This window comes from Sapajus apella, unplaced genomic scaffold (assembly GCF_009761245.1).
Source record: "Sapajus apella isolate SASKATOON/1434 unplaced genomic scaffold, GSC_monkey_1.0 scaffold1, whole genome shotgun sequence".
Classification (NCBI taxonomy): domain Eukaryota; kingdom Metazoa; phylum Chordata; class Mammalia; order Primates; family Cebidae; genus Sapajus; species Sapajus apella.
This window is the reverse complement of record NW_022436941.1, coordinates 84,385,059-84,403,781: the sequence shown is the minus strand read 5'-3', so window position 1 is coordinate 84,403,781 and position 18,723 is coordinate 84,385,059. Positions and strand designations below refer to the sequence as shown.

At 42.0% G+C, this 18,723-nt stretch overlaps 1 long non-coding RNA gene across 1 annotated transcript; it reads left to right on the top strand.

Annotated features, from left to right (window-relative positions):
* Positions 1-4,704: 4,704 nt before the first annotated feature.
* On the top strand, positions 4,705-15,946 carry LOC116553458. The gene is made up of 3 exons (XR_004269756.1): positions 4,705-4,851; positions 12,914-12,917; positions 15,936-15,946. It is a non-coding gene; the product is annotated as an uncharacterized LOC116553458 (long non-coding RNA).
* The last annotated feature ends 2,777 nt before the right edge of the window (positions 15,947-18,723 follow it).

Genomic DNA, 18,723 nt, shown 5'->3' with positions numbered 1-18,723 from the left:
CTACCAAGTGATGCTATAACTCTGGGTGATGGCCTGGTTCCCCGGGACTGCTGTGGGGGGTGACTTCTTTGATGTAACAAAAGATACTTAAATGAGTCTAGGCACTGTATGGAAAGTTGTCCTAAAACAAGTCACGTAGACGTCTACTTTATAATTCCTGCACTTGGGAAACAGGCTGAGGCCTTGCTGCCAGCAGCCATCTGGGGTGGGGTGGAGCTGTGGGAAGCCACGCCTACTAATGGGAACAAGATAACCCATCCAGAGAGTCATCTATTCCTCTCAAGAATGGATGTTTTGTAACTAAGTGTGTGTGTGTGTGTGTTAAAACTATATAAGCTATGAAAGATTTTAGTGGAGGCCAGAGTTTCGATTTTGAACGGGATCAGTCTATACCTGCTGGTATAAATCACCCCCAGCTGAAGGAACTGGACCCACAGTGTTCTCAGACACCTATTGTTGGGGGTAGACTCGGGCTGACAGTGATATAAACACCACAGAAAAGGCTCTCGGGAGTAAAGAGAAAGCAGGAAAAGATCCTGGCCCCCACCAGCCAGAGGGTTCTCTGAGTTCTGTCTTCAAAGGCAAAGCTGGGTTTCTAGAAGCCACAGGCCTCTCCCACCCCTGACTACACTGAGAAATGCTCGCCCGCATCCTCAGTCTTGTCCGTCTTGTGTCACCTGCACACACAGCCCCTAGCCGGGCACTCGGGGCTCTTGGAAATCTTGATTCGGCAGGCGCTCTGCTTAAGCGTGGCAGACAGGTCCCTTTGCTCCTTACTGGTGACCTCTTGCCCAGGTCATCCCCTGCTTCCAAAGGGATTTAAAATAAGCCATGGGGGAAAGGACCGTTACAAATTCACACTTCATTCCCTTTATTTGCACCTTCTTTCTTCTTGTCTCTCATCTTTCCCTGCATTCTTGCCCTCTGGCTTTCCCTCTCTCCTTCCATGCACTGTCAGGTAGGTGAAGCTTCCAGACTACTAGGGGAACACCTGTTTCCTTAGTTGTCCCATGGTGACCCCTAAAGCCATCTCTTCTCAAGGGCAGCTGATCTCTGAGGTCTATGTGACACAGTCTACAGGGAGTGGACCAGCTATGGACTTGTAAGGAAAAAGGATCCCGCCATCTGCTTCCAGATTTCTCCAGTATTGAAAAGCAGTGGGGCCAGTGAGGATTTGTTTCTTGCCGTGAAAAGAATCCCCTATATCCTAAGAGATCAGCTCAGCAATGAAGGGGTTACTCTCCTTGGTGTGGGGGTTGGGGGTGTAGAAAGTTGCAGGACGCTCTTCTCAGCTTGTCTGATGGCGATGCGACCTGGCACCACTGAAAAGCTTTAAGATTAATGGAGAAAAGGCGAAATCTGACAGCTTTTCCACTGGTTTCAGTCCTCCTGGGTGGGCCGATTGGTCTTGAATGTCACCAGCTACTTAATCTTGTATATCTGAAACAGACTGGCATGTTTGGGGAGCCCTATTTGCTCTGTATAGACATCAATTGGAGAGGCGGATAAAAGGAAATTGCATTGAATTTCTCCTTTAAGCCCTTCACCAGGCACTTTCTGACTGCAAAATAATTAGGGACCCCAGCAAACACACCGTCCCGTGGTGGATGCTCCTGCCACACCCCTGGTGCAACTCTGACTTCCCTGGACAAGCTGCTCCTGCTCTGTTCTGTGCAGACTCATGCTGCCTATACATTCTTCCTGCTCTCCCACTTTTTTTTTTAACTACATGGGCTTGCTTACTGTTATAAACCATGGGTGCCTCCATGATCTGATGACCAAGCAAATGGATGTCCAGAGAAACAGATCGACAAGCACAAATGTGGACGGGGAAATGGAAGGACAAAAAAAAAATCCCTAAATGTACCCATTTACCTGCATATATGTCCCAAACAAATAGGGTTGAGCTATTTTTTAATAACCAAAACATCTATCCAGGAATGGAAATTTAAAAATCAAATGATGCTTTCTATATCCTGTTTTGTCAAACTAAGCACATAAAAGAAGCCATTCAGGTTAAGTGTCAAGCATTAAAAGAGAAAGAATAAATACAACAGTGTTTACATAGGAGGTTACAATAGATCGGCTCCTTATATTTAAAAGATAGGAATGTTTGGTGATTCCTGTGTGAAATAACTCCGTCTAGTCTGGTTTGGTCTGGTGTGAGAAGTCTCTGATGCGTTTTACACACACACAGTGGTTTATGAAGAACCTGCCATAAACCTAAACGATAGCACCAATTAGAAATGAGCTTCCATTGATGTATTTCAGATCATTTGCCCTTACCCTTTTCTCATGTTCTGATTCTTTAAACCCATGAACATGATTGAGTGTATCATCAGGTGATGAATAGCCAGAGATGACTGAAGCCAATCGACTATATATTAATCGTCCTTAGCCAGGCATCTAGGAAACCGTAAAACTCTCTGTACTTTTAAACACAAGAGAAAGCCACATCCTCCCATGTCTGAAATTTGCCACATTACAAGCACACACAGGTCTATGCAGAGCATCTTCCTGCAATGTGCTTTTGGCTATGATGAAAAGTTTAAGGCAGAACATTTTCCAATAAACATACATAAAACTCATCATAAACCAGACTAATTTTTCTGTCTACCAGAGGATGATGGAAGACATAAACTGAGTCTAACACCACAGCAAGGTATCACAGATCTCCGTTATGCCTTTGAAATAGCACTAGATATCTGGCTGTTTTCAAATTGCCAGCTTCTTCTCTGTGGTCAGGGATGTCTGCTTAAAAGAAGATACAGGAAGTTACTGATGGGCCCTAAAATGGAAAATGAAGTGAAAAATTCATCTTCAGTATACCAAAGCAACCTCATTTCAATTATCTTTGCAAATACCAGGTTATACTTTATTTTGTGACTTTCTTTCTCTTTTAAAGACACAGCCTCACACTGTTGAGACTGCCGTTGCAAAATTATAACTAAGGCAGTGAAAGAGGTCTGAACTAACCAACTCCCTCTTGCTTCTAACCTCCACGCTGTCCTTGTTCATTCCTGGGTGTAGGCCGAACTAACTCTGGGAGGAACTTAGTTTATGGTTTTGCTTTGAAACAAAGATGATAACAGCCCTTTCCCAAAACAAACCCCCTTTCTGTCTGGGGACTAGACTGCCTTTGCAGGACTAACAAATTAGCTGAAAGATTAGAAATTATGATTTAGGAGTCATGCAGCTGGAGGCTGCAAGATTCTGAACCTCCCCAAATTGCTCATGGGGATAACATTACTATTGTAAAACGTAAGATCAGTGCTTGAGATATTTTGCAGACCCTGCACTTGATGGATCAACTGGTACCACACAGGTCGATACACTGGCTCATCTGGTCTTGTGACCCTGATCCAGGAACTGACTCAGCTCAAGAGGACGGCTTCAGCTCCCTGTGAGTTCATCTCAGACCTGATCAATCAGAACTCCCGATTCACTGACTCCCATCCACCAAATTACCCTTAAAAACTCTAGTCCACAAGTTCTCAGTAAGACTGATTTAAGTAATAATAAAACTCCAGTCTCCCGCACAGCTGGCGCTGCGTGAATTATTCTTTCTCTATTGCAATTCCCTTGTTTTCATAAATCAGCTCTGTCTACGGAGAGGGCATGGAGAACCTCTGTTGGGCAGTTACATTGTGTCAAAGCCTAAGACTAGAGTTGACTGAAACGATGTTGAGGAGACTGAAGCCAGTCTGCATGGCAGAAGAGGAGATGCTATCTATTCCTCCCAGGTGTGGCTGTGCTCTCAGGGGACTAGGACGTAGCTGGCCAGACAGCATACTGAGTACAGATTTCATGAACAGGTAGGTACTGGGTACAGGTTTCATGAATATCAAGAAGTACAAGAGAAGGAAGGAAACTCATACAAATACAAGGAACTAAAATGGGAGAGACCACTAGACAGAAAGGGTCATTTTTTTCTGGGAATTGGCTGTGGACATTTTCAACCTTGTTTGAGATATCTGAAACAATGCCTCTCCTCTTCCAGGCTAAAAAAAAGCAAAGAAAAATGTGTGTAGCTATAAACAAAAAACAGGTGAGCACCAGAGAAGGAAACTTAAGTTCCACATCTAAAGTTATTGCTATAGCCTTTGAAACCCAAGTTGTCTTTAAGTCACTTTTGAACGTTAGGTGGAAGTCGCCACAAAGTCACCACATTCATGAAGAGCCAAGAGATCCAAACATTAAAAAAAAAAAAACACTGTAGTCAAGAAGACATTTATGCAGCCAACAAACGTATAAAAAAAATGCTCATCATCACTGGTCAAATCAAAACCACATTGAGATATCATCTTATGCCAGTTCAAATGGTGATCATTAAAAAGTCAGGAAACAACAGATCCTGGAAAGGATGTGAAGAAATAGGCAGGCTTTTACACTGTTGGTGGGAGTGTAAATTAGTTCAACCATTGTGGAAAACAATGTGGTGATTCCTCAAGGATCTAGGACTAGAAATATCATTTGACTCAGCAATGCCATTACTGGGTATATACCCAAAGGATTATAAATCATTCTATTATAAAGATACATGTACATGTATGTTTATTGCGGCACTATTCACAATAGCAAAAACTCGGAACCAACCCAAATGCCCATCAATGATAGATTGGATAAAGAAAATATGGCACATATACCCCATGGAATACTATGCAGCCATAAAGAAGGATGAGTTCATGTCCTTTGCAGGGAAATGGATGAAGCCAGAAACCATCATTCTCAGCAAACTAACACAAGAACAGAAAACCAAACACCTCATGTTCTCACTCATAAGTGGGAGTTGAACAATGAGAACACACGGACACAGGGAGGGAAACATCATAAACCAGGGCCTGTCGGGTGGTCAGGGGGAGGATAGCATAAGGAGAAATACCTAATGTAGATGATGAGTTGATGGGTGCAGCAAACCACCATAGCACGTATATACCTATATAACAAACCTGCACATTCTGCACATGTATCCCAGAACTTAAAATATAATAAAATAAGCAAACACTGAAGTCACTCTGTGGCTTTAATCACTGCCAGATTTTAGGAAGTTTCTCCACAGCCATGTTCTTGCCATTGTCATTTTATCTTTAATGGGCTCTACAGGTGGCAGATACAAATATAAATTAAATATGGAATTCCCAGGACCTTCTCAAGTGAATGAACCCAGGACTCTTTAGAAAGTTTGATGAATTTGAGACATAAAGGTGATAAGAGAACTGGAAAGAGATGAATTCAAAATGTGTTCTTGGTGGCATGCAAGGGTTCCAGTTCCCCATTGCAACCCAGCGGGCAGCTGAAAAGGCTCCTTACTAATTAGCCTACTTGGGTGCTTACGGTTTAGGATTCTGTGTTACCTAGAGACCCCCATTCAAAGATAAATAACTGAGAAGAGTACAATATACATTTACTAATCCAACAAATAATTTTTGGCATCTATTGAGTGTCAGATACTGTACTGGGGATACAGCAAGGATCACAACAAACATACCTCTTGCCCTCATGGATCTTAAGGTATATTGGGAGAGTCAGTTGTTTGACTAGGAACTCTACATCTGAAGAACATTAAAAAGGGAGTGGTATGGGATGCTGTGGGAGTTTAGGCTGAGGGGGTCAGAGGAGGGCTCCCGGGATAACCGAGTGACAATGCAGGAGATATTCCAGAAGGAACCAAAGATCTGGAGGTAGAGAAGAGTATAGGATGCACAAGAAACTGAAAGATGAAAATAGCTAGAACATGAAGAGGAGAGAATGTTGTGACACAAAGGAGACTGGAAGGGTAGACCAGACCACGTTACAAAGGCTCTCAAGGGTACTATTGAAAAGTCTGGCTCTAAGAGAATGAGAAGCACTGAAGAATCCACTTTAAAATGAAAGTGGTATCATCAGATTCATGTTTCAGAAAGACCCACTGTGACTGCTATATATCAGAGAGGATTCTGGGAAACAGGAAGGAAGTCTGCAGACATCTGAATGGAGACAATGGTAGATTGGAGGAAGGTCGTGGCAGCAAGATTGAAAAGAAGCAGTAATATCCTAACATCTGCAGACAAATTAAAAGTGAAGATGCCTCAGATCATACAGATGGGAGAGGCATCAAGAGAGCCATGCGAGGATCACATCCCACCCTGAGAAGGTGGGTCTTGGCATTTACACTCCTGACAGGTCTGACCGGAATGGGCAGTGGGAAGTGAGGAAGGTAGTTAGGAAGAAATGCACTGATGGTAACTGATCAACTTGATGATTTTTAATAGTTATGTTAGGAGGAATTTAGTTAGTAGAAAAGAATTCTGCAAAGGCTTCCTTTAAGAGAGTCTGGGCCAGGCATGGTGGCTCATGCCTGCAATCCCAGAACTTTGGGAGGCCAAGGCAGGTGGATCACCTGAAGTCAGAAGTTTGAGATCAGCCTGGCCAACATGGTTAAACCCCACCTCTACTAAAAATACAAAAATTAGCCAGCCATGGTGGCACGTTCCTGTAATCCTAGCTACTTGGGAGGCTGAGGCAGGAGAATTGCTTGAACCCAGGAGGCGGAGGTTACAGTGAACCAAGATCACGGCACCGAACTCCAGCCTGGTCAACAGAGCAAGACTCCATCTCAAAAACAAACAAACAAACAAACAAAGAGGAGTCTATATATATTTCAAAAACAACTTATGAATTTTAATTTACATGCACATTCAGAAAACTACCTATTACATAGCCCCATAGAACAGCTGTATATATGTATAAAAGTCAAAGCCCTATATATGACTGTATTTTATATATATAAAACATACATTCCACATACATATTTCATTTTATCTCTTAATACCAGTAGCTAGTAGGCTTCTTTCTACTATACTTCTCTACTTCTGAATCTACCAACTGTAGATTTACCAAAACTTCACTGTTTAGAGTCTGTGCCCTGGCCTTATTCCTGTAATAATGTAATTTATTTGAATATTATACAAGTGAAACATGAGAGCAAAATGGTAGTTGTTTCTATGAAAGTCAGTTTAGGGCCGGGCATGGTGGCTCACGCCTGTAATCCCAGCACTTTGGGAGGCCAAGGCAGAAGGATCACTTGAGCCCAGGAGCTTGAGACCAGCCTGGACAACATAGGAAGACCTCATCTCTACAAAAATTACAAATATTAATTAGCTGGACACAGTGGTGCATGCCTGTAGTCCCAGCTACTTGGGAAGCTGACGTGGGAGGATTACTTGAGTCCAGGAGGCTAAGGCTGTAGTAAGACATGATTATACCACTGCACTCCAGCTGAGGTGACAGAGCAAGACCCTGTCTCAAAAAAAAAAAAAGAAAAAAAAAAGATTAGAGGGAGGAAAAAAAACCTAGAAATACATTTTGTATTCATATTCTAGAGCAAATGCCTTTAAGTTTTGGTCTACTTTAATGAAAAAAAATTTTTTTAATTGTAGGTGATACAATATGGGTGTAGCTGATAATGTAAGAAAAATAGTTTAGAACCCTGATCAGAAAACCTGGATGAAATAAAGATCTTCATTTTAGATTGTAACCTATTGTGAATGTCAGAAATAGTAGAATATTCACACTTCCATATTCGTACATGAACCTAATATGTTTCAAGTAAAAATAAAATGTTAAGGATAATACATCTATTTTTCTTATATAATTATCCTTTTAAACCAATTTTGTCAATTATCTGATAGCCACCATACTAACTATTGGATAAGAAGTGTTCTTTGATGATACCAAGGGCCCAGATATAAAGAAGACACACATTCCAAGTATAGGCTGCTGGGTTACAAGGACAGTGTGGGAAACCACAGATCATCAGAACTCCAACTCATCCAGAAAAAAAGATTATTTTCTCAGCCACACCTGATAAGATTTCACCAGTAACTAGTGAAGAGGAATTGGAAACTCTTACCAGAACCTTTTGTATACCATTTATAGCCTATTCTACAAACATACTGTACGTGTTTATTACATAGTAAACTGCACACAGTTCTTATTTCATAGTGTGTTTAGTCATTCTCATTTAATCCTTTTGTATCTTCACAAAGTCTGTAAAGAATTTCTGCAGCTGTTGTTGGTGATGGTGGTGTGTACCCAGTGGCCCTGCTTGGTCTAGGTTCCCAGGCAAGCTGTCTCCTCACAGATACTGCTTTAGTGGGGCCTATTTTGGCCAGAGTTACACATACATAGGGAGTACAGCACATTAAAAAGAAGTGCCATTTAAAGTCTTGTCTGACTTTCAGAGATACTTATGTTCATACATTTATACTGAGTTCTGTGAATGAGCTTCCAGGGATCTAGGAGGCCTTGGAAACTGTTACATATGTATGTTTGCCCGGGGAGGAATGTTTGGCTTTCAGATTTTCAAAAGGCCTGTTAATCCCAGGAGAGGTCAAGAATCATTGGTATTATAAAAAGGAATGAAGTTCTCATACATGCTACAACATGGATGAACCTTGAAAACATTATGCTAAGTGAAAGAAGCCACAAAAGACCACATACTATATGTCTTTATCCATATACAAGTCCAGAATAAAGAAATCTATAGAGTCAGAAAGTAGATTATTGGTTGCTTAGGGCTAGGTTGAGAGTGGGGAAATAAGAGAGGGGATGATAGCTAAAAGATACAGGGTGTTAGTCTGTCTGAGACGGAGTCTCAGCCTCTCAACCAGGCTGGAGTGCAGTGGCACAATCTTGGCTCACTGCTTACTCCACTTCCCAGGTTCGAGTGATTCTTCTGTTTCAGCCTCTCGAGTAGCTGGGACTAGAGGCGCTCGCCACCATGCCCGGCTAATTTTTGTATTTTCAGTACACGATGTTTCACCATGTTGGTCAGGCTTGTCTTGAACTCCTGACCTCATGATCCACCTGACTTGGCCTCCCAAAGTGCTGGAATTACAGGTGCAAGCCACCATGCCCAGAGGGTACAGGGATTTTGATGTGAGAAATATGTCCTAAAATTGACTGTGGTGAGTTCTGTACGTATCTATGGATATGTTAAAAGCCATAGACTCGTACACTTTAAGTAGCTAAATTCTATGTTATATTAATTATATCTCCATAAAGTTGTCTTTAAAAAAATAATTGGCATAGACTTATCATCTGCCAATCTTGTTCATATTCTTTATTTCATGAGGTATTATGAAATAAGTAAACGAACATCCAAAAGTCACGAGTAAGTGACTCAGTCTTCTGATGCCAAGTCCATTTCCCACCACGCTTCTGCTGGTACCTAGTATCAGGACAAGGCAAAAAGAGTGTGGACTTGGGAGCCTGGACCACTTGATAATCACTTGTACAGGCTGTTTAATCTTACTGTCTTGTTCTTACTTTTCTGTTCTAAAACATAATGTTACCCAACTAAGAGCACAATTGTGAGAGACTCTATGTAAAGTACCTAACATCATACCTAGCATACGGTAGATAATAGCAAATGGTAGCGTATGTTTATCATCGTGTATTAGCACTGATTTGGTTTTCAGTGATAGAAACTCAATCTAGGTAAAGCAAAGAAGAAAATGTATTAATTTATATCACTAGGAAGGGCATATAGCTTCAGGAGCAGCAATAGCCAGAGATTCAAGTGACCTCTCAGGACCCTAGGTCCCTCTTTATCTCCTGGCTTTGTCCTCAGGCAGAAACACATGGAGACAAAGTTGTCAAAGCTTCAGGCTCACATTCCACAAGCTTAGTGGCTTAGGTGGAAGAACTAACCTCTTTCTAGATAGTGCCAAAAGTCCTGGAAGACTCTTACTGGCCTAAGATGCTGTATCCATCTCTGAGCCAATCTCCATGGCCAGGGGAAGGAATTATAATTAATCAGGCCTGAACCATGTTCCCTATCTGTGGAAGGAGGGTGTGTTTGTCCGTTTTCATACTGCTGATAAAGATATACCCAAGACTGGGTAATTTATAAAGAAAAAGAGGTTTAATAGACTCAGAGTTCCACATGGCTGGGGAGGCCTCACAATCATGGTAGAAGGCAAAAAGCATGTCTTACATGGCAGCAGATGAGAGAGAATGAGAGCCTAGTGAAAGGGGAAACCCCTTATAAAACCATCATATCTTGTGAGACTGATATTCACTACCAGGAGAATAGCATGGGGGAAACTGCACCTATGATTCAATTCTGTCCCACCAGGTCCCTCCCACAACACATGGGAATTATGGGAACTACAATTCAAGATGAGATTTGGGTGGGGACACAGCCAAACCATATCAGAGGATAATTCAATCCCTCCATGCGCCCCAACCCCAAACCAATACATGTGCTACATATCTACAGGCATTTACCCTCTTTCCAGGTTGAGATAATCTTTTTGCGTCACCGTTCAACTCTGCATTTACCGGTCACCCACTCTGTGGGAAACACTTTCCATGTTGTGTGTGTGTGTGTATGCACATGAACCCTTGATTACATGGGGAGCCTGCCAGATGCCAAGATGAATGAGAATCTCACATACCAATTGTTTACACATTTCATAACAGTAATCCCTTCCTGGTGGCTTCAACCAGTTGCTGAAGTGTGGAGGAGACAACCTTTGTAAGAAATGTGGATAAAATTACATGTCATGAGTAATTTTACTTATTAAATATTTTCTCAGTTGTGAGTTTAGAAAAGACAATAAGAAAACACAAATGAGTGTTTTGGGAAGCCACTGCAATATTAGGCAGTCACTGATGGGAAGAGGCCAGTAGTGGGTTTACTGGCCATCCACTTTCATAAATGATCAAATGTGCAAATGGCCAAATCCTGCAGAATGAAGGCTGGTCTAGCTGAGGGTCAGCCCACCTAGGAAGCTGACATGGGTGTAAATCAGATGTATGCCATTGCTCATTCTTCAGGCCATTTATTTATTTAATTATTTTGGATGCTTGGGTTTAATTTGTGGGTGCCTCTTCCTTTTCCAAAAGCAGAGTTTAGAACATAGAGGAAACTGAACGCTCCAGGATGCACTGCTGGGTTGCGGCCTCCCTGTGCCATTTCTCGTCTTTATGTATTTTCATGGGTGATTCTCATTATGTTCAAGACATGTTACAGTCATGTGTCTCCCTCACCTCAGAAACAGCTCAGACTCGGTCGTTTAGCGTCACTAGTGAGAAATTTCTTTGTAGATCTCCCATGGTCAAAAAACTGTCATAGAAAACTATAGTGCAGTGGTTTAGAGGACAGGTTTTGAATTCCAATCTGGCTTTGAATCCTTACTTTCCTTTATTTTTTCTTTTATCACCAGGTCATATGAAATCACTTATTATGTTTATTTTTTATATCTGCCTTCCTCAGTTAGAATATAAGCTCCAGGAGGGCAGGCATCACTGTCCCTTTTATTCACTGATATAGTTCACACACCTAGAATAGTGTCAGGTACTTTGAAGGCACTCAATAAATATCTATTGAATGTGTGAATCATGTAATTAACCATGTTAATATACTATTTAACATGGTTTGTTTTCACCCTTAGGGTTTAATCCTGAGTGCTGAATTATGGGATTGACAGAGAGTGGTGCTCAATATCAGCATCTGAATGTTCTCTTTTCTTTCCATCTTCTCCCTACTCCATCTGCCCAGAGAACGGTTTTATCTTTCTGTATGAACTATACACCCATACTTGGTTCGGCATGCATTCTTTCCAACTTTAAGTTTAATGTATAAACTCTATGTGGTAAATTCTCTACCTTTGCTCATGATATAAAAAAGCTAGATTTTGGAATCCCAGAAGAAATTCTCTCTCATCAAAGCCTGCCTAATAACAACAAATCAAAAGCACTTTGACTTTGAGATTACTATCACTCTTGTGAACTTAAAAACTGTTTTGAAAATCAGAGCTGAGCAATGACTTCTTTGTCTTAGAATATATCTTTTCTCTCCCTGAAATAGGACAGATAAAAAGCTACCAGTGCTGCTCAGAAAATAGTGACTTCTGAGCATCTCAGCATAGTTCCCTGCTACATCCACTTTCATAAATGATCAACATCCTTTTTGTTAGGCTCTTCTTTGCCTTGAAGCACCTATATGTGATTACCAAGCGGGGGATTCTTTTCTCATCTTTAAGGTGCCTTTATGAGCCTTTGCTTGATTCACGATATACTTATTCTCCTTTCCAGCTGTAGAAGGGCAATCTTCAACTGGAGGCTTATAAACCAACTCGCCTGGTGAGAAGTGCCACTGTTTTCATGCTCAGATCCCACTATCTAAATTCTGTTTCCTACCTGGTCTTGCCTTAGCTGATATTCATCAACAAAGGTTTGCCTGGGAAGGACAGTTTACTCTTATGCCATCTGCAACTAATGAAGGACCCTATAAGTTTACATGGAGGAGGCATATTGACTTAAGAGTACACATAGAGTGCCTGAAACCACCAATTTCCTTTCCAGTAGTGATAAAAGATCTTAAACACAGTGAGAAATTTAAAGGAAATTTATCACAAAACAAGAGAGAAAAATATTTCTCCCCAAAGAAAGCATCTATGTGCGAGTAAAGCCACCAATGACAGTCCAGGGCTGAGGGCACCTCAGTGGCCCCTGGAGTCGGGGATGGAGGGAGGGGTAGCCTCTCTCTCAGCCCTCCATGTACCTCCCCATACCTACAGCGTGGAGGGCTGGGAAGACAGATATGCCAGAACCCTGGCCATGGCAGCCACCAGACAGAGGAGGCAATCCTAAATAGGCTGTGACTTTAGAAGACTGGGAGAAATCCCTTAGTTCTCAGGGCTTAAATCCACCTCAAAACATTCCTAAATTCCAGAAAATGGATTTCAAATTTGGCAATGTGCACCTTGCAGACTTCAGGGAAAGAGACAGCTCACCGGAAGACTTGATTGTCTGATCCCTATGGAAAAATGGATGCATCAGAGATCTATGGACTATTTGCCATTTAAAGTATTCAATCAGCTACCCTCAGTTTGAATCTTTGTACACTTGGCACTCTCCTGAGGAGAGTTGGCTTCCTCTTCTTTATTTTTTTGGCTGTATGTAACAGACTTCACCAAAATTGGCTTTAAAAATAAAGAGTATCACTTTCTCAAAGGAGGAGCAGTCTAAGGTATGTTAGGTCTAGGGCTGGTAAATTTAGGGGCTCAACAACATCATCGAGGACCAGATTCTTCTCATAATTCTGCCCTGCAATACTTAGGGTGTTGGCTTTGGTATTCTAGCTTGTCTCCCTACGGTCAAAAAACAGTAGCAACAACCTTAACCACAGCATCCTCACACAACAAAATGTGAAGTCCATAGTGAGACTGACATTTCTTTGTCAACAAGAAAACTTTCCCAGGCCTCCCCCAACCCTTTTCAAAAACCTTAGCTTTGTGCCTTATTAGTCACAATTGTTCCCAACTCCTTTTCTAAGCCAATTGTCAGCAAGGAGAATACAGTTGCCATGATCAACTTGGACTAATCAAGACTAATCCCTTTTTGGTCCTGAATATGGGCCCAGCTTTCCTAAAACACAGTCACATGTGAATGTATCAGAAATCTACTAACAACAACAAAAAAAAAAACCTGGGGAAATGGTTGTTGCATACGCAATGCAACCAAAGGTATCTTTGGAACATTTCCTGCAAGGAAAGACACATAGAGAGTTCAACTGTCTGGTCACTATAGCTATTTGCCTCCTTATTTGAAAAATAGTATTCCAAGGCCAGGCACAGTGGCTCATGCCTGTAATCCCAGCACTTTGGGAGGCCGAGGCGGGGGGAACACTTGAGGTCATGAGTTTGAGACCAGCCTAGCCAATATGGTGAAACCAATCCCTCTCTACTAAAAATACAAAAATTTGCCAGTGGTGGCGGCCACCTGTAATCCCAGTTACTTGGGATGCTAAAGCAGGAGAATCACTTGAACCCAGGAGGCAGGGGTTGCAGTGAGCTCTCGTATCACTGCACTCCGGCGTGGGCAATGGAGTGAGACTATGTCTCAAAAAAAAAAAAAAAAAAGTATTCCTCTTTAAACATTTGTCTTCCTCTTCAGAAATAACAACAAAAAAAAAGCTCCAAGAAGAAAGAGGTGACCTATTAAACTTCAAAGTGATGATGACTTAGGCCTGATTTCTTATGGCATGCATGGACAGATGCCTGGCAATCCCAAGGGCTGTGTGGGGTGACCAGGAGTAATGGAAAACAATCTTACCTAGTTAAAGGTTCGGCAAATGTCCACTGAGGGATCTTGATGTGCCAGGCACTGTGCCAAGCAGCATACCAAGGAGACAGGGGATAGTCTGCTCCTAGGAATCTAGAGCCAGCCTTGTGACTTTGCCTGGGGATACTCTTCGTTATGAGACCTAGATCCAACCAGTCTGGGAGTCCAAGTCTGTCCAGATGGTTTGGGCTTCTGGCTGCCCAATCAGCATGGCTAGCTTGCCACCAGCAGAGAGACAGAAGGTAGTCTCTTAGCTGTCCTCCTTATTTGACCAGTGCCCAGAGGGTACATACATCTTGTTTCAAACCCTGGGTCTGCGGTTCTTATCAGCAGAGAAGGCCAGCAGTGTCTGCCTTGTTCTACGCTGTGAGTTGGGTTCAAGTCTCTGCTCTCCAGAAAAGCACAATAGCATTTCTTCAGAACAATATCTATATAAGAAAGCCCTAAAGGAAGGCAAGAAACAAGCTTGGTAAGGGGCTGAAAAGGAGAGGGAGCGTTCTAGGAGGGAATGAACAATACTGTGTATAAGAAAGCACACGGTCAGAAGTGGAACATGCAATAAAAGGTGTTGCACCAATTTTCCTTGTAAGGCAATGGTAACATTAAAAAAATGAATTCAAACAATCTCAGCATCTCAAACCCTGTAAGAAGCAATGTGCAGACACCATGACCCCTTATTTAGTAGACATTTTGGGGCTTTGTGGGTACCTTAGATAAAGCAGACAGGGTAGAATTTTGTTATTGTCACTATGGTTAAAAGTAATTTGAACAAACTAGAAATACTAAAGGGAAAAATAAAGTGAATTCCTGGAAAAAACAACCCCATCTATTATTAATGCCCAGTGGGAAAATCATTTAAGTAATTTACTGCTGCCTGTATGGATGCAGACATTAACTCATGCAATGATGATTAATAGCACTGTTCAGAGAAATTTACCTCTACACATGCAAAGAATGGAAATTTACTGAGGCTTCTAGTCAGTCACAAACCACTCTTGCTCTTCATATTCTTTCTCGATTAAAAAAATGAACTGAACAAAGATTATATCATACAAACCTATAATTACATTCATTCTTAAGGGGCCTGTGATTGCCCTTTCTATCTGGCTAAAGTGCTTATATAATTAAAAAGTTACTACCTATCATAAAAATGTGTTTTAACTGAGATACTATGAAATGAGACCTCCAACCAAGAAAAAGTTCAAAGGCTGAAGATGACCACTTCTATTCTAAATTAAAGATCAAAATCAGAGAGGGTAAAAATTTGGAATGAAACACCCAACAATTCCATTTAAGGTGAAGAAGACAAGATAAAAAATTCCTTGATATATTCCAACTTTCCTGGGTTTACAACCTTAACCAAATACCAATCACAGGAGCTACCATCCCCACCACACAGGACTGTGAAGCTTGGTGATGACCATCATGGTATCAGGGTCTTTGCTTCTGAAAACAGCAAAATTTGTCAAGATCTCTAAGGTCCAGGATAGTTAATGTAAAAATGATATAAGATGTAAATACATTGTAGCAATATGGCTCAAAAATAGGATGTTGGCTGTGATACTCAGATGAGAGGCCAAGATATTTAAGATTCAGGAATGGGCAGGACATAGTGGCCTGTCATCCCAGCACTTTGGGAAGCCAAGGTGGGTGAACAACTTGAGCCCAGGAGTTCGAGACCAGCCTGAGCAACATGGAGAGACACCATCTCTACAAAAAATACAAAAACTTGCAGGGCATGGTAGTGTGTGCCTACCATATGCCAAGTGCCTAGTCCCAGCTACTTGGTAGGCTTAGGTGAAAGTATCGCCTGAGCTCAGGGAGGTCAAGGCTACAATGAGCCATGATCACGCCACTGCACTCTAGCCTAGGCCAGAGTGTGACCTTGTTTCAAAAAAATAAAGATTCATAGATGCAGGATGCTCATATAAAAAATGGTGTGAGCTCCACTTGGTCAGTCGTGTTCACTGTTGTGTCTTTAGTATCTAGAGCTGTGCCTGGCATATGGTAGGTGCAAGACAATCGGCTGCTGAGGGATGAATGGATGCTGAATGCTGACTCATTGACTAGCCCAGCCATCCCTGCATCTTGTCTCTCTGCTGTCTTTTTCTTTGCAGGGTGCTTCCCTCCAACTTTCGTTTCACACAGGGCCGTGTGGTACCTCACCTTTCCCATGTCTCTCCTTCCTATTTACTTTTGTCTAGCCAATTTATGGGGTTGCTCAGCAAATGTTTTGACTCCAACTGGGAAAACAAGCTCTTAGTGCCATCATTGTCACCTGGCCCAGACTCCCAAAACAAGCCTGGTGTTGAAGGAAATGTCAACTGGAAAGGTTTGGTCTGCCCCTGTGGTAGATTACACAGGGCTTAAAAAACACTTAACACATCTGGATATTGAATCTCAGTTTCTTCATTGCCTTTCCAGAGAAACCCCTCCTGAGCGCCTCCTCAGAGCCACTTCCACCTGCAGTGGCTCTAGAATTCTGTGAGACAGCAGCTATTATCTAAAACAAAACAAAAGTGGAAATTTTAAATGATGCTTAAACTGGAGTCACTCTCCTGAAAGTGGAGGATGAGAAAACTAGACTCAATTTCTTTATCTGTAATATGAAAAAGTTGGTTTGGATTCGTGGTATTCCATGGGTATAATCTGTCCTACAGTCTGTTGTAATTTGCCCATTGTATTAGGGTTCTCCAGAGAAACAGAATCAATCAGATATAGACACAGATATGACAATATCTATAGAGATATAAGAGAAAATTATTATGGGAATTGGCCCATGCAATTATGGAGGTGGAGAAGTCCCACCCTATGCCATGTGCAGGCTGGACAACCAGGGAAGCTGGTAGTATAATTCAGTCTGAATCCAAAGGTCTGCAAACGAAGAAAGCTGATGGTATAACTTTCAGGCCAAGACTGAAGGCCTGAGATCCTAGGAGGTCACTGGTATAAGTACCCGAGTTTGAAGGCCCAAGAACCTGAAGTTCTGATGTCCAAGGACTACAGAAGATGGATGGCCCACCTCCAGCAGAGAGCATGAATTCACCTTTTCTCTGCCTTTCTGTTCTATCCTGGCCCTCGAAGAATTGAATGGTGCCCACCCACATGGAGTGAGGTTAGCTCTTCCTTATTCAGTCCACTCATTCAAATGCCAGTCTCCTCCAGAAATACCCTCACAAACACACCCTAAAATAATGTTTTACCAGTGACCTGGTTGGTATATTAGTCTATTCTTGCACTGCTATAAAGAAGTACCTGAAACTGGGTAATTTATAAAGAAGAGAGGTTTAATTGACACAGCTCTGCATGCGGTACAGAAAGCATGGCTGGAGGTCTCACAAAACTTTCAGTCATGGCAAAAGGCAAAGCAAACACGTCTTACGCTGCCAGAGCAGGAGTAAGAGAGAGAAGGGAAAGGTGCTACACACTTTAAAACAACCAGATCTCGTGAAAACAAACTCACTCTAATGAGAACAGCAAGGGGGAAGTCCACCCCATGATCCAATCACCTCCCACCAGGTCCCTCCCCCAACACTGGAGACACAAATCCAAATCATATCACCTGGGTATCCTTTAATGGAGGAAGATGACACCTAAAATTAACCATCACACCTATTTAAAAAACAAAACAAAACAACTTTTAAAACATGAATTAGTTGCCAACATTTAAAGAACAGGAAATTTCATAAAGAAACAACAGCTGGAGTCAAGCTGTAACTCCAGCAGAATCAAAGCTGGAGCAAAGTCACATTCCCTGTCTAGTGGGGCTGTGTGTTCTCCCCCTCAGTATTCATTACACCCTACCTTCTCCCACTTTGTTTAGAGTCTTTGAGGCCCACATGATCTGCTGGGGTGGCAGGCCTGCCTAACTCTTACTGTTCTGCCTGATTCCTGGGGGGACACTGGGATGTCTCAATTCAGTGACTAAAATCAATTCTAGCTGTCTGATTTGGGGGTATTTTAACAAGTCATTGCTGAAACTTTGGATAGTACTCTTCTATCTTGATACCCAAAATTAAAGTACCTACAAATGCTCTGCGGACATTGTTAAGATGCAGATTCTAACCCAGTAAGTCTGGTATGGGGCCTGAGAGGCTGTATTTCCAACAAGCCTCCCCGAGATGCTGATGTACAGAACGTATTTTTCAGCAATGCCCCCTACTTGCCTCCAAATTCCCTTCCAGTAGAGTTTTGGAGATTAGAGTCAGCCATGGAGTGTTTTAAAAATATACCAACACACAGTCTGCATGCCCAGAGATATGAATTATTTAGTTTGGGGTAGGCCCAGGGATTGATTTTTTTTTTAATGTCTCAGATTATTCTAATACGCCTCCAGGATTAAGAACCACTGCACTAAGTGGCATTCATCCTCAATATCAAACTTCACCTTCTAGGCTGAATCTTAGAGCTTTACTATAAAGACATTAAAATTGTGTTGTTTTCAAGGGATGGACTGTAGCGGTTACTGGGAGAGTTTGTGTGTACAGGGGGACCCCTTGGTTACTCAGTTGAGTCCCACTTTCCCACTCCTCTAAGTGCCTTCAAGCTGCTGCTGCTCAGATTTCTGAGCCAGTTCTGTCACTTCATCTGCTCCCCTTGGCTTTGAGC